General features: G+C 40.5%; 1 protein-coding gene across 5 annotated transcripts in view; it reads right to left on the reverse strand.

The window, feature by feature from the left end:
- lpp (LIM domain containing preferred translocation partner in lipoma) overlaps positions 1 to 21,465 on the reverse strand; it is a 188,316-nt gene that overhangs the window by 127,615 nt on the left and 39,236 nt on the right. For 2 of the 5 annotated variants that reach the window (XM_083766329.1, XM_083766331.1), the window contains one exon: positions 7,518 to 7,585. The exons of the other annotated variants lie outside the window; for them this stretch is intronic. The gene's annotated coding sequence lies outside the window, so the exon portion shown is untranslated. The remainder of the gene's footprint in view (positions 1 to 7,517; positions 7,586 to 21,465) is intronic. 5 annotated transcript variants of the gene reach the window in all.

A 21,465-nucleotide genomic window follows, 5' to 3' on the forward strand; every position in this document is an offset into this window, starting at 1 on the left:
AGGTCATAGGTCCAGAGGAGACGCATATGTTCATTGACGTTTTATTGCGGAGTTGCGGTCAACGGTTCATGAGCTATGTCTGTTCAAAGTTTACATTTTCAATTGATTTCTTTAGCGCCACCCTTTGGCCAATGGTTGTGGGCTTCGTGTCAAAGCAGGGTGACATAGGCCATATATTGCTGCATTTTGTTTAAAAAAAAGACAGTTTGCCTGGAGTGCCGACAGAAGAAATGATTTATACATTCAAAACACGCACTCCGTCAGCGAGCTCCATGGAAGGAGCCCAGTGTGAGTGGCATCCTTGACCCCCATCCCACCAGCCCTCCATGCACTTTTATTTTCTGTAAATATATTGCTTTTAGTATTGTTGCTGATGTGTAATGTATTGTATGACAGTCATGATGATGAATTTAGTACAATGAACCACAATGGAAGACCCCCCCCCACCACCACCACACACACCCCTCAGGGCTTTTTGTGTCATCCTTTTAGAAAAGTTTTCAATCCAGTATGACTATCAACAAGGCACTAAGCAGTCTGTCAATCATTTAAAAAAGAATGATTGTGGAATGTGGATACTGGTCTCCTCTGTGACCACTAACCACAGTGATTATCAGTAAATGAAAAGTGACATTGTTCATTAAACAAACAAATAATGATTCAGAGTCATTATGCAATTATTGATGCTTTCGAAGAGCTAAGAGGACAAAAGCATGCCACAAAAAAAAAGTCTTTATGACCATGACACTTCCTCGCACGAGTAACAGAAATAGCGATCTACAAGCTCGCAGCGCATCATTTTAAAGTTCACTTCTGTTGCAGTTGTGCACTATAACAGCAGGCCAACTTCAACCCTAGTATTGAATCTGCCGTTGTATTACCTGAACCTGAGGTCAACCTGTGCCAACCTCAGAGGTCCTCATTGACCTCTCCTGCTAATCAGACATGACAACACAAGTGAATGAATCAGCCGCCTCAACGCTCTGCGAAGGCGAGGGTTTCAACCACGGCTAATCATGTCTGTTGCTCAGGCGGCACTCGGCAGACCTGAAAAAGAAGTGGCTGACTCCCAGTGGTGGAAAGTAACTACTGTAAGTACATTTACTTAAGTACTGTACTTACCTAAAGTTGAGGTATTTGTAGTTTACTTGAGTATTTCCAATTTACAATACTTTTACTTCTACTCTACTACATCTCTGATCTTTTACTCCACTACATTAATTTGAATTTTTTAGTTACTAGTTAGTTTGTAGATTTTGATTATTATTACAAAACATACATGAACCACTTCAGCCCTATATGCATTTTGGCCATTTTAAAGTAGTCGATCTGCAAGCTCTCAGCAACAGCTCACAGTTAACAGAGTATTTTTATGTTGCAGTATTGATACTTTACTTAAGTAAAAAAATTGAGTAAGTGCTCGCCCTGAACGACGAGTCCAAACCCGTCAGGTGAGCTGAGGCAACAGACGCCAACGGACGCCAGCCTATTTCTGCGCCACGGTCCCGTTAACAATGTGTTCATTGTTTCCTATATCTACCAAAGCAGTCTACTACGCTGTGGTAATTTGCTTAATAGATAACCATCATGTCATGCAATTATTAGCGATAAGAGATAGCAATTTAAAACAGTCACTTTGTGTGCTTTTTAATTTGCAAATGATTGTCTCCCTTTTGACACGCCCACACAGAACTAAGCATCATGTTATCATATTTACCCATTAAAGTCCTTAACTCTCTGTGTAAAAAACAACTCATAAGCATACATTTTGACACTCTCAGAGGTAAATAAATTAACACTCAGTATGTTGCTGTATATACTGTATGCTCTTCTACGAGCAATGGCCAGAGTCATATTTGTTCAGTAAAGGTCCGTTTCCCTGTTCCCCGTTTTGAGCTACATTGAGTCCATTTGGGAAAGGCCACAAAGTTTTCCACGTTAGTTTTAAAAGGGAGATATCACACGGTCGTTAGCCTCCTCTAATTAGGCTAATTACAAAGACGCATAATATAAAAACACAGCAAATACAGATTTGTTTTCCCCTTTAGCTATTGTGAAGTCGCCTACCAGTTGGTAACCATTACAAATTAAATTAATTCTGTGACTATTACAAAGGGAAATACCCCCCGCCTCAGCCCTCAACTCCCAGAGCCAAAATCCGCAACCGGGTGTTATGTTGTTAATACTAGTGTGTGTGTGTGTGTGTGTGTGTGTGTGTGTGTGTGTGTGTTGTCGCATTCACGTCCGGTCTTGCGATCAGGGTAGAGAAAGCAGCAAGTAGAAGTAGCCATAAGTGGTCGTCTGGTGGTGGCATTTGTGGAGGGCTAGCCCTCCCACACCCTGGGGCCCTATAATTGTTTGTTGTGCTGTATGTCCTTGGCCACTTACTTACTTACTTGGCCCCCAAAGCAGTCTATTCCCAAACCCTCCTTGTGTGGAGGCTGTCTTAATCATCGTACATCATCATCGCCGACCTCTTACTGACAGTTGAGAGTTGAAAGCCTCCTATCATCATCATCATCATACTATAATTCAGTCAATGTCTGTCTGTCTGAATGTGTGTCAGAAACACAGCCGTATCTCCTCACCGCATGCACCAATCACTCCCACTTTTCACACAGGCATTGACCATAATAATATGGAGGTCTTAACGAAGCCCTTTTTCCAATTTAACAAATTATAAATTAATAATTCATTTATTTTGTGAATTAAAAATAAGGGCAGTACCGCCAGCGGGGGTGGGGGGGGGGGTACTATCTCACAACGGGTAAGGGCTAGTATATACAACATATCAATGTTTGTGTTACGCAATGTTTACACTACGACGTAAAATTGTCAATTCATTGTCAATTGGAATTTAATGTTTGTGTAGGACAAAGTTTGTGCACAGCACACACACGAAAAGCTGGACATAGGCCCCTCAAAGTGGCATCATACATCACATTCTGTGCTGAGAATCAAATCATCACTATGGGGTACACACAGACAGCAAAGCTGGGCATAGGAGGGGCTAGCAGCCATCAAAAAAACAATTGTGTGAAGTGAGGGGTGCCTTTTGGGGCACGCACCCACTACGCCATGGTAAAAATCCATGAAAGATCCATAGACTTGGCTGCCACATGACGTCACAGGGGGCACACACAAAGCCAGGTGTTGGAGGGGCTAGCGCACCTCAAAAATCCCACTTATGAGAAGTGAGCTGTGCCTTTTATAGTATGATTATCTATGACACAGGGGACGGAATAAACACTGCACCCACATGACGTCATAGCGGTGAGCACCGTTTTGTGTCACCATTTTTCAAGATATTTCTAAATATTTCACAAATAAACTTGTGACCTACTAGTGTGTTGTGAGCTTATAGATCAGCTATTTCCGATCTGCCTATATATAAAAAAAGAGTTAAAGTGTTTAAACTGTTCCTCATTTGGGGACCCCCCTCAAGAACATAATTATCATGGTCCCTAAACCAATTTTGGGTTATATGTTTTGGGTTATTTTAGATTGATTCAAAAGGCAGATAAATGTTTCCTTTCTCCTGGAGAAATGTCATGCACATTGTCATTAACATTGACCTTCTGACTCATACATTTGAATTAAAGAATATATTTATCAGGTGAAGTATACTGTATTTAACAAACCACCTAATCTGTCGTTACTCATATTTATAGCTTACATTGTCATATTTTTTTTATTTAAATGAAATCCTGGAAATCTATTTTAATTAAAGAACGAAAGCCTGTGATGTCAGCAAATTCTGCCACTACTAATCTTGTTTAAATACCTCAGAATTAAGTACTTGACCTTTCATAAGTTTTTTACAATTCTTATGTTCAATATTTACCGTCATAAATGTACATAATTATGCCTCCCCCTGGCCAGCCGGGGCGCCTGATGGGGAGGAATGGAACTGGTTGGAATAACGTGTTCCTTCCACGCGCTACGTCCAACCAGGGAAACTCCCCCCTGTCAGGTGTAAAGGAGCAACTTGGACACTCAGGCATGAAGGAAGCATGAGTTCAAGTCCGTTGCTCTCCCCAGGTTGGTGGAGGGTGTGTAGAGCCCAGGATCACATTAGATAATTGACACAGGGGTGAAAAATGGCTTACAAAATCGTGGGATAAAAATTATAGAAAATAAATAAATAAATGTACATAATTATGAACACAAACACATTCCAGCATCACTGCTGTGGAAACAATGCACATTGTTCCACTATCGTAGTAAATAACAACCTATGTTAGAGCAACAACTCAAAACATGATGGGGAGACTTTTCTTTAACATTTGTTCCGGTAGTTTACTTGAGCTGCTGGCCTTTGCTCCCTAATGACAGAGATGCAACTTTTCTGTAAATATGAACATCTGACTTTAATTGTGAGTGACAGTTTGTATTGGCATGGGATGTATCAAATAGAATAGGATGGCTTGCATGACTGGTGCGTTTGCTCCTTGATACTGCGAGCGGTAGGACGCAACGTCTCAGGAGTTCATCTTATCTGGGTCTCAAGAGATAGCTGACTGACAGCTGTAAATATATCACAACACAAACCCTATGCATCCGCCGTGCAACTCCGCTTAAGAACAGACTTTTATAAATAAACAGATGCACCAACAATAAAACAAGTCTCTGTATATTTAGAGTTTTTCAGCAAATACTGACAAAGCTCAAGCTGATCCTTCTTCACTTTATTTGATCGGATGCTGCATGACTGTTATGCATATAGTACATTACCGATATGGCACAGTAGCACTATCAGCATGTGGATAATTCACCTTCACCTTCTACCGAAGAAAAAGAACAACACCTACAGAATAGATGCATTTAGTGACACATTTGAAGAATAGATAACATTTACATTCCTATCAGCACTGTGTTGCTTTCCATTCATTTGATTCAATATGTCTCAAACGATAGCAAAATGATTCATAAGAAACCTGAGACTGACTCATGCCTAATGTAAGCTACGTCATACGACGGTATTATCTGAAGTTATCTCAAAGGCTTGCTCTTCTTTTCATCAGAGAGCTGTTTGACTACCATGCCACAGCAATACAGCCTACATCATTCTCTCCTATTTGGTGTTAATGTGCCACAGTAATGAAACAGCAGAAACTAGTAATAATGGACAGAAAACATCTTTGTGTTACTTGTGTGGGAGAGAGAGAGACGGTGGGATAAAGGACTGGATCGTTTTGCAGACTAGTACTGCAAAAGTACAGACTAATGACATAGCCTTTTACCTCCTTTATGATGAATTCCTGTTCTTTGGCTATATAGAAGTGTCTATTTGTATGTTTCTAAATGTTTCGATGAATTGAATAAGGTGGACCCTCTTGTAAACAAGTGTAATGCTTTATCGGGTCATCCACTCACAATTAACAGTCTTTGTATTGAGTTGTGCTTGAAATGTACTGTAATCCTGCAAACTGTTAATAAATATTTCAATCAATCAATCTGAAGAAAGCAAGACAATGATGCATTTGTCACATCGTGTGGGCTATATTTTCTGAGCGAATACAACACAAATGACGACATCTAGACTAGATCTGAGAGACCGAAAGAATACATGCTTTACACTGTGGCTCCTCAGAGGCGAGCCGTCTAGAAGAGGGTCTGTCAGTCTATACAGTATGTCTGTCTGCCTGTCCGTCTGTGTGTCCTGAGTTAATATTGCTGAACCGATTAGCAACTAATGTCACTATGCCACAGAAGTGCCTACACAAATTAGTTTCACGCATAGGTTTTATACTAGTCTATAACTATATACTATAATGGATGAAAGTCAATGGGATTATAGATGACCAACATCACAGGCTGGCCACATGAAGTTCAAGGCCCACATTGGAGCCATGCCGTTCCCGTATCGATCCTGAGATCTGGATTTGTATTATTATTATATTTTGTATCACTAAGTCTACTACCTGCAAAGCCAAGGCAGTATAGTATTTTAACTTAAGGTCTTCAAAGGAAAGGTAATACTGAGTGAAAAGAATGTATAGCCCATAGCTGTCAATGCATACATTTTAATGAGGACACCAACGTTTCGGACAGATAATACTGCCTTCTTCATGGTTCAAAGGAAAGGTAACACAAGGCTGTGTTAGAAGACGTTATAGCAGCTAAATGTAGACAGCGTTAAAAGAAGGTAAAGACTAGGTGAGGACACAGTCTCAAGTGCACAAGCATCTACTTTGGGGGCATTAGTGCCTCAGGGGTCGAGTGGCCGGTAGAGCGGCTGGATGGGAACCGTGAGGTTCCCAGTTGAGTTTGTTCCCTGGCTCCCCCAGAGTTAGTGTTGATGTGTCCTTCAGCAAGACGCTGAACCCCTAACTCCTCCTGATGTGCAGGTTTGTGTGCATGGTGCATGGTTTCCTCCGCCATCGGTGTATAAACTATGAATGTGTGAATGGGTAATGCACAATTTATGCAAAGCGCTTTGGATAAAATAACTATATAAATCCACCATTTACTTTATCAGCCACAGGCAGGATATTTGCCCCTTTTGCAGGCAATATGATAATGTGTAAAGGTTGTAAAAGTTCTAGGCAAGAGATGTGGCAACAAGTAATAATGATGTTCATGAAAAAGTGTTGTGACATTTTACACCAACTCCTTTAGACTACTACAGTGTCCAAATGCTTTAGTTATGTGGTGACTCAGAATGAATGACCATGTCTGTAGCAATGGATTTATATAGAATATCACTAACATCCTTCTCAGAGAGATTCTGACCATCACAAAATACACACTACCAGAAATATAGACAGATATGCTAGATGGATCTTGTTGTGTGTAATGTCTTACATAAGTGCCAAACACAACAAAAATGGCCAGATTAAGGTACAGTGTAATATTCTAATCAAAGTAAAGTCCTATGTTTCATATGGGGTCAAGTCTTAAACGCAGTAAGCACGATCTGATTAATCAGGAAATACCAGATGATCTACTATAGAGCCCTGAGTGACCCCGGCCAACTAATTATACATAGTGCGGTCAATACACCAGGATTTCAAACAACTAGGATACAACTTGCAAACTCTAGGTTTAAAACAATCAAATAACTTATACAAGATATATACAGTATATAGCAACTGATTATGAGGATTTGACATGCTTGCTGTCACTTCCTTGCCATGTTCAGGGGAGTAACTGAATGAATGGCCAAATCGTGTAACCAGATTATTGGAATAATCACACTAAAGAAGCTATTGCCTTAAATGGATTAATCCAAGTATTAGTAACCAGGGTTCATTTGTGTGCATGCAAATGTACACATTTAAAGTAAGTACTGAGACGATATAGTTCACTCATATCAGATAGTATAAAGCTCTTTCCCACAGTATGAATGTGAACCAGCAGCACGTTGCTGAAAAAGTGCATGCATGTTTAACAAAAATAGTAGAAAATTATAAATAATTTAAACTAGAAAGTACAGATGTCAATGTATTCCCATAACAAAAAATAAAAAAGCTTCTAGCCAGCCAACAACAAAAGAACCAAAGAAGACAGCTCACCACTTGTAAAAAATGTGGATCTTCCTCTTGCCACCGTCTTGTATAAGGTCTAGAATAAACAGTGTTGTCTAAGGAAATGATGACACAGGCCACAACACGTTTAACTGTCAAGAATCTTTCAAACTGTCAAGAAATCTTCAAGCTGAAGCTCCTCAGAATGAGAGGAGAAAATGTAAAGTTTGTCAACAAGCAGGTCTAGTAGCTTGAGATGCTTGTCAGCAAACAGCAAAAGAAGAAAAAAGTCACTTAAAGAAAGTCAAAGTTAATTCTCCTAGGTTGAGAAAAAGCTTAATTCACTCTCACGAAGGCCCCCTGCACAAAATATGCTGGTCTTGAGTTGTGGTTGGCAGACTATTCAAATAAGAGATGGTTCATCTCAAGGGGTTACTCCTATTAAAGAAATTCAGACAAATAGCACATTTTTAAAAACCTTTTCATCTAGGTCTAGCAAATGTGCCCGTGCTCATGAATATGTTTGGGAACATTTACTTCTGTCTATGGCAATACAATACATTCGATTTACAGAAGTAAATCGGAAGGATCAGCCAGGAAGAGCCAGGCCAGGGATTGATTCCAAGATGACCACTTTTACTTTAGCTCCTGAATAATCACTGGCTACAAACTGGTCGTGAAGCCACTAAAATGCCCAAAGACATGCCAGTCGTGTTCTGGCTCAAAATAAAACTTAATATCAATTGAAAAGTGTGTTGACAACAAATGAAAATGTGAAGAAATTGAGGGCGGGATAATAAGCCTAGACCCAAGGCAGAGTACTTACAGTATGAATAGTCTGGGGCAAGTTGGGAGGCAAGTGGAGTGCTGGTAAGCTCAATCCTAGCAAACAGACACCACGTCGACCCTATTCTGATTCTGGCAGTGGGATAAGCATCCCCATAACTAAACATGGGTGACAGTCACTGTAAAATAAATACTGTTTTGTTTTTGTTTTGGGCGAGGGCGGTTTGGAGTGCAGGCAACCCCAACAAAAGAAAAACATAACTGGAAGGGGATAATGCTGATGGAGAGGAGAGGAGCCTTCAACAGATAAATTAACACATCAAGCAATCATTAATTGGCCCCATCTGACAGGCCTTTTCCAGGGGCCTCTTATCACACCAGCCAAAGGAAACGCTTATCGTAGCAAAGAATGGCTTCTTTGGCTACCTGCATGGCACCATCTTCAGGCTTGATGTTAATCTCTGACGCACACATTCACTTCCAAAATGAATAACAAAAAGTTAAAACTCTCCCATGCTTTTGCTCTTGACACTGGCATTATCTACTGTTAAGCCTAATTCACATGATGAAAATAGCCAATCTGCAGGCTCATAACGTGTTGCATTGTGATAAATTGTCACAATGCTTTAACATGCAGCTCTGCTTTTGTTTTAAGTATGAGAATTAAGCTACTGTAAAACAAATACCAAGATAGCTCCCCTCTACTTCCATTGACACTGGATAACTCAGATAAAGTTAGACATTTTGAAGTTGTGTAACAGAGCCTCTCTGTAAATGTGTGGGCTTGTTGGTTTGTAGAAAATGGTGCATACCGTTGAGGCTCCGAGGACAGTAGTCTATGGTGAACAGGTCTAAGGTGATAATTAAACTGACTGGGGTTTCTCTGGAATACACAAAGACTCTCTAAACTCTCCCTTATAGTGTAATTTAGGAAGAAATGCACTGGCAGGGAATCTTCATTTGAAAAGAACACTGAATTGGAAGATGTAAAAAAAAAAGATGGATAGAGTTAATTATGATCCTGAATGCACAAACAAGTCAAGTGTCTAGCCACACTATTGTAACTGCTTGTGCTGAAGCGTCTTCAGCAATGAAATATGACAATGGAACAAGAGTGTATAATTTGGGTGACCCTCGTTGACGCTGTGTGTGTGAGCGTGGTAGGAACTGGGAGGGGGTGCAATAAATCTTTTTGAATAGGTGTTTGTGAAGGGGTGGGATTGAGTCTAAAATTGTCAAATTGCATTTGTAATGACTTCTGAATTGCATCCAGACCTGTGTAAAGGGTTTAGTGTGTGGTATTAATAGGGATCATTCTGGAAGTCCTCTGTTCGCAGACAATTTGTTATTTCTCAAATCAATTTTATTAAGTGATTGGTATGAATTGAAAACAAGTGTGTAATTGTGTATGAAATCATTGTAAATATATTCGGCTTCGTACGCTCATGACCTCAGTAACCTAAGGACAAAGACGGGGACAGATTAGATACTAGCGCATCCAACAGTATTACAAGGTCTTTCCAAAACACGGTGCCAGCCAAGTGAAACCCTCAACATTTTTTGTAAGTTCCAATGATTAGGCTTGGGTAAAAGCATTTCAATAACATCTGCAATCTCCTGTTACAGTACTTTTTTTCTTCTTCTTCTATTTTTTAACAAACTGTTGTGTATGATAGTGCACATTGTGAATGTTAACCTTGCAAACTAAATTCCTCTCAGGGAAATATACTGTATGGCATCATATGGTACCATCAAAACATGCCAAATCCATACAGTATATCCTCTAAATAAGAATGATGAGAGTGGATCTAAACCAAATGTTAACCACTATTACGACATATGCAGAATAGGGACAGTAGGGTTCATGTGGATAATTTGTATTAGATGAGCTGACCAGTAGGTAGGAAATTAAACTACCCTGAGGGACAACCCAGATTCAAACTAGAACTGCACTCTGTCGAGTGCCTACTTGCTTGTTGCACACAAGTAGGCCAAAATGGCCTACTAGTGCGCAAGCAGAGCGAGCAAGTACTGTCGACCTCTACAAACTGTCAAATCTCAGCTTCTCTGTGAAAGAAGAACATGAATTGCCAGGGTATAACTGGTACAACTAGCTCGATGACGTAATAAAGATGTGGATTAAAGGACCCAATGCCAGGGTTTTCGATGGTGACGTAATGACGATATGTTTTAGTGTCGGGAGGATTAAAGGTAATGCCCCTATCAGCCCTATGTATACATGTATGTAATCTGACACCACTGCCATATCAGGTACATTACGTCATACACTGGCACGGCGCATACACATCAAACGTCATACGAAAACGAAAACTATTACTTGCGCGCTCTGCTTGCGCAAGTAACTAGAGTGGGTAAGAACACTTTCGCCTAAAACACTGAAAAATAGAAAATAAGGGATAAAGGGTAAGTCATACTGTACCCTTACAGATCCATTTGTAGTTTGTACATTCTCAAACTTAAATGAACACTCAGGACTTTGCTGTGCAGAAGGCATTATCCCTACACTAAGGAATAGGATGAGGTAAGAGGATTTCTGTTTTTCTCACAGTGTGTGCCATTATGCTTTACTGTAGTTGCACCTTTCCAGTTTCACTAGCCAGAAAGTCTTAAGTCTTTAAATCAACGAAACACCATCCCCTGAAAAGCTCTTTCAATTAAGTGTCCCTGACTCCTTGGTAGTAGTTTATCACAACCATCAAATTAAACTTGTACAAAAACACGGGTGTCCTAAAACTCTCCCAAATATACTGTATAAGTAGACATTGAGTGAGACATCACTCATCAGTCATCACTCAATCAGCGATTCCAGGAGCTTTTCACGCGCCAGGTATTGAGCTTTTATTTGACTGTAGAACACAGCTTATCCTCTAGTTTCACAATGAGCACCACATCTATCCCCTTTTTCAAAGTTGTATTGGGTTTTGGCTTGGTCACGTAATCCCTTTCCTCACTGGCAGAGACACATACAGTAGCATCAACGCATCAATAATACCGTCTTTACACAACACTCTGCTCAAGAATACCCTTAGCTCAAGCAAAGGATAAAAACACTTGAATGAATGAGTGTAAATCTAAGCTTGTAACAATTTCATCTGAGCCTTTTTTATATACTTGAGCTGCAATTTAAGGAATTGCAGCAGACAGAGATTTTTGCAATGCAATTGTTGTCCCTCTCATCCAAAAGCTTCAATTCGGCACTTGTCTTTCTCGGGAAGCACGGGCCCTATGGGCTGGCAACCACAACGTGTTTCCCTCACACTCCCTGCATTCCTCAGCCCTGGACTGCAGGACCGCAGATACATAACAATGAGGAGCTTTAGGGCCCATAACTTTATCATGTCACACAGAGCCAAGGTTTCCTCATCGCCTGCTTAACACACACAATACCACTGACTGAGCTGGCAATAAGGCCCTCTGCCCCACTGGGAGACTGTTGCTTACCTCTAACACCATCAGCAAAAGAGTTTTGCTTGAGATTCATCAAATTTTAATAAGGTGCATTTCTCTTGCATACAAAGCAGTCTGTCTAGCTCTAGCACAAGTTGATTCTTACAAATATGTCACTAGAATCACAATACTGTACGAACAGTGAATCACAGGGAGATATTTCCCCCCACAACAGGGGTTTGCAGGGATTTCTTACAGATAGCTTCAATAAATGTATATCTACATGGATGGTGTTTATTTATATTTAAAAGCTCCTAAAGGGACTCTACACTCAGTAGGGATTAAAGTAGGCAATCACGTAAATCCAGAAATTGGACCATTTGTAAATCAATGGTTCATCCATGGATGACTCAATTTAGAATCTATCAAACATCAACTTGTACAGAAAAACATCAGATGGGCTGGGTCTTTTTAATCCATCTCTCTCCTCCACAGCACACCGACCCTTGGCGACACCCCGAAGAGGATTAATTGAAAAGCAAAGTTCAACAGAGAGTTGTTGTTTTGTTATGGTTGTATTCTTAATTGACTAGTAGGCTATAGCTGAGGCTTAAAAAGGAAAGATGAGCAGTCATCCATCCATAAATCCACTCGTGGAACGGCAATGGGAATCGGCTAATCACTCTCTTTTTTTTCTATCTTAACATCTAATGTTCTGATCACAACCGTGTCTTATGCACCTGTCTTACTTGTACTTGTTATGTACAGTACGTTATTTTCCTTTCGAGGCACAGGCAGGGTAGCCTGGTGAAACTACTCCCCCTGCTGGACAACAGTTGCATTCTGCCAGCAGGGAGAGTCTGGGAACTCTCAGGCAGAGATGATGTACTCCGGTCCAATTCTGTCCGGAGCGATATGCGGTTATGAGGCCGCTAGATAGCGGGATCAACGCGAGACTTATGACATATTGAAGTGCTGCCACAGCGCAACGTAAACACAACCTAACAAGACTACAACTCGAAATTATTATGGAGATATCAAATGTTTGTCCCGCTGCTTCCGGGTTCATCGTTTCTGCTTGAGAGATCCCAGATGCAGGAGGAGGAGGAGGGAACTGGTGAACTCAATGCTGCCGCAATCTGGCGGAGTCAGGTTACAGGCAGGGTGATCACTGCTGAACATGTGCACGGTCCGGAACTGTGGTTCTATGTCCACTACACTGGACATAGTAGTGACCATCAGATACATCCGTTTTGTGCTCTATATATATATATATATATATATATATATATATATATATATATATATACACACATACACATGTATGTCTGTTCACATACCCATTCCCATTCAGGTGTAGGCGGCAGACAGAATACAAGACCACTGCTAGACAATGTATGTTTAGCGCTGTGACATTTATTTAAATAGGGGAGGAACATAAATATGCATGTCTATCGCGTTCATTTAGCAAGAAACTGATTTCCCCCCACCGCTTTGAATCTAATGAGGTGTCAGTCTCGGGGCAAACAGCCACGCTCTGTCTTTGATAGCGTATAACACAGTCTATCTGTCACTGATCTCGTCCCTTGGGCATGTCTGTTTGTGATAGCATCTTTGGAATACGTATCGCATGCAAAGTATTAATTACAGATGCTGTGGCTTGCAGGCTGATTCTGACCATTTGGGCATGCCTGGATAACTGCCAACTAGCCTCACTGGTCCTCATCTAGTGGCGGTTAGGGCCTTTTCACTTCAACACAGCTGACAACTGAAAATACTGTTGCTGTCTGAGGAAGAAGCCTCGTATCTCCATGTTTCAATGTTTTCTTATATAAATGCTAATTCTACCACAGTGTCACACAAAAGTAGCGAAAACAGTCGATCTACAAGCTCAGTCTGTGGGTCTGTGTCAGTTAGAAGCCTCGTATCTCCATGTTTCAATGTTTTCTTATATAAATGCTAATTGCTAATTCTACCACAGTGTCACACAAAAGTAGCGAAAACAGTCGATCTACAAGCTCAGTCTGTGGGTTTTGAAGCAATGAAACGTGTTAAACAAGAGCTTGTGTGCCTAAATACTAACATTGCTCAATTGGAACATAGTTATTTTTTAGTAGTTTAATTGTTTTTGTAAAAAAAAAAAAAAGTTACCGTTTTCACCAGACAGCAATGATAATACTGTATGGCGTTTGCCAATGTACAGTATACATGTCTACTGTTAACCACTTAACCCAATCAAATGTAGGGAAGACAGTGACATTGGGATGTTAAAAGTGGTTAAAGCAACAAACAAAAAAAATAAAACAATATATTATATATAAAATATTCATATTTATGTACTTTAGTAACATGAATGAGCTTGATTCATCACCAGATAATGTGATGTTAATGATGTGCACAATCACACAGCACAGATATTTGTATAAAACATGTCAGGTAAGCACTGCTGAATGACACAGGGCTCTTTTCAAAAGCCCTGTGTGCCTTGGTAAACAGATGGCTCAGATCGGTGAACCAATATTCTCCAGCGGTTGCTCCTTGCGCCCCTCTAGACCAGAAAGCACGCTGGCTAGGCCAGACTAGTGTACAGGGAACCAAAGATGACCCCAGTCAATGACAATCCACACGATTGTAAGAGACAGTAAGAGACTGTGGTTTTACTGAGCAGCTCCCAAGTGTAAATAATGTGTGTGAGAAAAGAGCCTGCAGCCTCAGCAAATGATCCCAGGTTGAATAAAGGTTAATGGGTGAACAATGGAATTCAAACACATGTATACAATTAGCCTTATAGATAATTTCCACTGCTGCAGCAACATTTCAATAAATAAGACTAAACGTGAATGTTTTGGAAACATACAGATTTTGACTCTTTTATTTTTATTCTGATTATTATTTGTATTATATTTATAAAGCATAGCATTATAGCATGCACTGCAAAGGTGATAAGAATACAATTTAGAAATCACAAAATTGAAAAGGAATATCTTGGGCGGTGTACAGTAAGAAAATACGTATCTTCCATGAATATCCTAGAATAGGATTCTACCTGGCTTTATCCTTCAGTCCTGGCATCCGTTCTAACCCTAAAAGCGTGCATGTTAAGATTATATAGTGGGTAAAGCACCATCAAGGAAACTGGGAGGTTTATGGAGGTGTGTGGATCAGAGAAAGCACTTTCTGTACTACCGATTCCTTCTGTGAGATCCTTCTAACAGAGGTATATCTAGATCACATATATGTAGGTATTAGGTTTGGATTAAATGAATGACTCTTAAATGAATGAGGGAGAGTAAGCACCGAGAGATTATGAAATTTCCTAAAAAGGAGGCCATACTGTAGCATAATTCCTCTGATGCATTCCCCCGAGAGTCCAGAGAAAACGAGTGCATGTGTCCATTCACATTAAGCCCCCATTTAAAAAAATATATATAACTAGTCAATAGACAGCCCTTGGCAACAGCTCTTAGTCACGACCAAGAAAGAGTTAAGCGTTTCTAAATTCCACAGTGAAGCAAAGCTGTTCTTCAAATTCAGCTGGCAGGCAGACTCGCTAGTCATTCTTCGACTTGATGTGTGTGCTTCAAGAATCTGGTCCAAACAGGCCAACTGCGAGCCAGGATTCCATGCAAACGGTCTGAGAGCAAAACATGAGGCCTGCTTAGCAAGCAAAGTTTACAGTGCCACTGTGTCCCCTGTTGCAGGCCGGCTTCCGACAGGCCACTTAATTTCTGGAGTCCTTGGACACGTCGGACTTGTACTGTATATAAATATACCCAGTAAGTGTTTGGTGTGTAATTAAGGTGACAGGACCTGGTCCTATAATCAGAGTGTGTTATGCGATGAATGAATTATTGCGATCCAGCTACCCTTGCTGCAGCACTATCTGGCTTTCAAGGTTTCTGAGTGGCAAAGAGTATTTCAGAACATGCAGACTAGCAAAAGAACACGCAAGCTGGCATCAGAACATGCAGACTGGCATGGTTACACACAAACAGTGGAAACACTTCTGCACCCAGCACAGAGTAACCGAATCATTCACAGTAAATACAATTCCAAAAGGACCCCTTACAGGTCTGTAACTCAGAGAGGGTAAAAATTAAGGGTCGATTTAGTTCCACTTGTACCCTCTCAGAGTTAACACTGAGTATTTCACTGTGCGACTCCCAAAACAAACAAGCTAAACATGATTCCTCTGTGTTTGTGTGCATTTGCACAGTGAAACGACCATGTGGGCATGTGACATGGTGCGTGTCACATGTGGGACTCATCAGTGGTGGAAAGTAACTAAGAATATTCACTTAAAAGGATCCCTAAAAACACCTTAAATATTTTTTATTTCATAAATATATTGAATTTCATATTGAATTTCAGTCAATAGGAACTGCTCCTGTCATCAAGTTGATGATGCCATATATGTCTATATGGTCTAGCCCTATGGAATGTAAGGAATGCATATGCTAATAAAACCAACTTAACACTAAAGATAATATGAGCATCAAAGCAAAATACTTTTTATTAGCATGTGCATGCTATACATTCCATAGGGCTGGACCACACATGGACATAATTATGACATCATCAACTTGGGACAGGAGTGAAAGATTCTCTATTTATGAATGAAATAAAATATTTAAGGTGTTTTTATTGTTGTGTTTTAATTTTAGTTATAGATGGCAGGTATAATGTTTTAAGGCATATTTGTCTTATTAGCCAGGGATCCTTTTAAGTACAGTACTTTTGAGGTATTTGTACTTTACTTGAGTATTTCCAATTGCCAGTACTTTTACTTCTACTCCACTACATTTCAGAGGCAAATATTGTCTATTGTCTTCTCTACATTTATTTGAAAACTTTAGTTACTGGTTACTTTGTAGACTACTGATTATTATCACAAAGCATACATTAAACACTTCAGCCCTATACATTTCGGCCATTTTAAAATAGCCGAACTAAAAGCTCAATGTGACTTATTGTGTGCTTGTGGATCTGCTATTTTCAAATAGTCTAGGACCTGGCTAAGATATGTATGCACTTCATTTAGGAGAGAATATCTCAATTGTTCTTGGCTAATATGACCCCCGCGAACAACTTGGGAACTGTGAAAAATTCTCTATGGGGCGAAATACCCGAAAATGACCACACCCTTTTTTAAATGACCGATAGTTCAAACATGGCTCTATTTTCTAAACAGTTGGAGCTACAAATTTTCTGAGGTGCTAAAAATGTTTGTTGAATCCGTGCCCGAGCCAGCAACCCTCCAGGTCATCATTGTGGCCGCCAGTCCGCCACCTGAAAAATGTTTTGTCTACAACTTTTGAACCAGATGAGCTATGAATGCAAACTTGGTGTCTAAATCATGTTTTTTGACAATTAGAAACATTTTGGAATGCTTATCTGTATGACTGGGTGCGGCTGAACCTCTATTTTACCAGAGGTGGACAGAGTACTCGACCCCAGTACTTGAGTACAAATACGACCTGTTCAGATTTACTCCACTGCAAGTAAAAGTAGCTCAGTGAAAAAGTATGTGCTATTAAATGTACTTAAGTATTCAAGAGTAAAAGTAAATCCAGGCGGACTGTCCACTTGACGTCTGGGCATATAGTGCAGCAGATAATTGCACAATATAGCAAGAATCGTTCATGGTGATACAAGCATGAAATTTGGTACATATACTCTTCAAATCCCACTCTTTTCAAAAAATACCGCTAGCCACGCAAAATTCCAAGATGGCGACCCCAAAAATCCAAGATGTCCGTCCAGAACTTGAAACTTGAAATGCATTGATTTTAAGCCCCATAACTAGGGATGGAGCCCGAACATCGGGTCCATTACAAACCCGGTTCGGCATTTATCGAGACCTGAGTATCAATAAGCTTATCGGGTATAGCCGCAGCAGCTGACGTCATGGGCAGCTCGCTATATAATAAGGGGTAGGCGCATAGCGTGGATTAAATGATTGACGGGGTGGTGGCAGCACATCTCCGACCAAAGTGTGAACGGTTTTTGCCGACGTGCGAATGGGGGACGATTTAAACAAAGGCAGATTACATGCTGTATTTTGCTACTAACAGAAATTGCCATGCACAAGGGCTGCCAAAGTAGGCTATCTTTTGCTGTTATTTTTTTGCTCTCTTCGAAGTTAAACTGGGCAAGCTCTAAACTGACTGGGCCACGTAAGGGGCCATCCATTCCTTTTCTCCATTCCATTTCCTTTTTTACCCTGTCCACGCACGCATGCACACAGAACAAAAACAGCCAGACATGTTGTGTACTTCTCTTTCCTTTCAGAATAATGCAGCTTTCAAGTACCGGTACTTCAGTACCGGTACTGTTTTTGTAGCTATTTCTGAGTTTTGAGTGGCTGCTGTCCATTACACCAAATGAAAGAATTCTCCTTCTACATCCATTAGCTAGTTTCTACATCCATTAGCTTATTACCTTTATTACCTTTTCTCTCCATTATTGATTATAATGAAGCACATCATAAGAGCGCTCTTATAAGCCGGATGCTTAGGGGGGAGAAAGGGGAAAAAAATACTATTCCTTAATACGTCACCCTGCCTCCAATATTTAAATTCAATTAAATTCAATTCAAAGGGCTTCATCACTACATCCACAAATCTTCTCTTTGGTCTTCCTCTAGGCCTCCTGCCTGGCAGTTCCAACCTCAGCGTCCTTCTACCGATATACTTACTATCCCTCCTCTGTACACTATGTGTCCAAACCATCTCAGTCTGGCCTCTCTGGCTTTATCTCCAAAACATCTGACATGTGCTGTCCCTCTGATGTACTCATTCATGATCCTATCCATCCTTGTTACTCCCAGAGAGAACCTCAACATTTTAGTCTCTGCTACCTCCAGCTCAGCTTCCTGTCTTTCTGACTATCTCTAAAACATAAATGTGTAAACTACAGATGTAATTTTATTGAAACAAGAGAATAATAGCATAAGAGCTAAGAGCATAATAGCTTAATAATTTATGCTGAGCATTAGTCAAAGGTATGTTTAAATTGGAAACGCGTGCGAGCACACACACACACACACACACACACACACACACACACACACACACACACACACACACACACACACACACACACACACACACACACACACACACACACACACACACACACACACACACATCTTTGAAATATGCAAAATAGAGGTTCAGCCACACCCAGTCATAAAGATGATCATTCCAAAATGTTTCTAATTGTCAAAAAACATGATTTAGACACCAAGTTTGCATTCATAGGTTCAAAAGTTCTAGATAAAACCTTTTTCAGGTGGCGGACTGGTGGCCATATTTGATTTGGCCACTATGATGACCTGGAGGGTTGCTGGCTTCGGCACGGATTCAACAAACAACAAAGAGTATTCTGAAAGTTTTTAGCACCTCAGAAAATCTGTAGCTCTAACAGTTTAGAAAATAGAGTCATGTTCGAAGTAGTGGTCATTTAAAAAAGGGCGTGGTCATTTTCTGGTATTTTGCCCCGGATAGAGAATTTTTCACAGTTCCCAAGTTGTTCGCGGGAGTCATATTAGCCAAGAACAGTTGAGATATTCTCTCCTAAATGAAGTGCATACATATCTTAGCCAGGTCCTCTACTAAAAATAATTTTATACATTTGAAAACTTGAAATGAGACATTCTGTATAATGAGTACATTTGGTATTTTAAGGACATTTGATGCCAATACTTTTGTACATTTTGAATTCCGGACTTACTTGTAACAGAGTATTTCTATATTGCAGTATTTATACTTTTACTTAAGTAAAACATTTGAGCACTTTTATCACCACTGCCTCTCTCACCTCAGAACCAGCAGAGTTTCTCCACCGGTACCTAATCCAGCGTGGTGCTGAAAACCACAAGATGTGCCTTAAAAGCCTCAGCTTTACTGAATGAACCATGGAATGAATGAACCTGGCTGGCTGCATATATAACAGAGAGCACTTTGGTGAATCATGGGGGGGGGGGTCTGAAACATCCAGCACTTAATGGTGAATGGTAGACTTTACGAGGGCTACAGAGAGAGCGAGGTCAAATTGAGTCGGCTGTGCTTCGTATTATAAATATGACTCACCTCAACACTGTCATCTAAAGGTTCAATAACTTGGATAATGCATTGTAATTACACATCTGAAAACAAAACATGATTTTAAGAGATTACAAAGTTGCAAAACTGGGCAAACATGCCAGGTAGTGGCACAGTGTTGGCAGACTTTCTACAGCGCATAAAATCCTGAGATAATATTGCCTTGCAAATAATAATAAAAACACCTGATTTTAAATTCTTCTCTTACTTCTTTTTTTGATTGATTGATTGAAATATTTATTAACAGTTTTCAGAATTACAGTACATTTCAAGCACAACTCAATACAAAGACTGTTAACTGTGACGACCCAATAAAGCATTACACTTGTTTACAAGAGGTTCCACCTTGTTCAATTCATCAAAACATTTAGAGACGTACAAATACACTTCTATATAGCCAGAGAACAGAACAGGAATTCATCATAAAGGAGGTAAAAAGGGAAAAGAAACATATACAGTGAGGGGAAAAAAGGGGTTGGAGGGGTTGACTTTTTGGATTACGTTGGTGGCCATTTTAATCACCAGAAAGATTAGCCTCCAGGATGGAACCTAGGTAGGTCATTTCATATTTTCGTGTGATAATATTGTCACCCACTCTAACCAAGAAGCAACCTGCCGGCCCAGGCCGTAGCGTAACGGTCTGGGCACCGGACTGGTAATCCAGTCGCGGTGTGCCGCGGGTTCGACTCCCGGACCCGACACGGCCTTTACCGCATGTCATCCCCCCATCTCTCTCCCGTTTCCTGTCAGCCTACTGTCTGTCCCTTCAAAAGAAATCAATAAAAGGCGTAAGCCGCAAAAAAATATCTTAAAAAAAAAAAAAAAAAAAAGAAGCAACCTGCCTTGCTGAGATTACTATTTGATCCGAAGAGAATGGATTCCGTTTTTCCCAGGTGTAAGGAGTTTGTTATCAGCGAGCCAGGTGCAGATTCTACCGAGTTCAGAGCTGAGGGCCTTTTCGACCTGCAGTTTGTTCCTGTCCGAGACCAGCAGTGCTGAGTCATCTGCGAACAGGAACAAGTTGCAGTCACAAGCTGATGTCATGTTGTACATATATTAGGAACAGTAACGGCCCTAGTATGGTTCCTTGTGGAACGCCACAGCTCACTGGGAGGGTGGGGGACAGTGTTCCGTTCACCTCCAACATCTGTTATCTCCCCTCCAGGTAGGATTGAATCCAGCTCACTGATGTTCTATCAAAACCAATTGCTTTTAGCTTGTTAATCAGTATGGAGTGGTTCACGGTGTCAAAAGCCTTTTGGAGGTCCAGCATGACCATGCCGCAGTATTTGCCAGCATCCACCTCGTGTTTGATGTGGTCGCTCAAATAGAGGAGGCATGTGTCAGTGGAGTGGAATGTTCTGAAACCAGATTGGAACTCGTACATTAATGTATTAGTGGCAAGATACTTTTCAACCTGTTCATAGACTATTTTTTCCATCACTTTCGAGATGGAGCTTAGAATAGAAATAGGGCGGTAGTTGCCGGGTTCTAATTTACTCCCTTTCTTGTGCAGGGGGGTTACTTTGGCCAGTTTAAAATCTTGGGGGACTTGTCCCTGTTTGATGGAGAGGTTTACTATGTGGGTGATGATTGGAGCTATGGAAATGGCTGAGTGTTTTTGTTTCGTGCGGGTACAGAAAATCATAAAATGATCACTAAGCCCACATACAATAACCCCTTTCTTGGAGATTCTG

The sequence above is a fragment of the Protomyctophum parallelum genome, assembly GCF_964188405.1.
Source record: "Protomyctophum parallelum genome assembly, chromosome: 6".
NCBI lineage: Eukaryota > Metazoa > Chordata > Actinopteri > Myctophiformes > Myctophidae > Protomyctophum > Protomyctophum parallelum.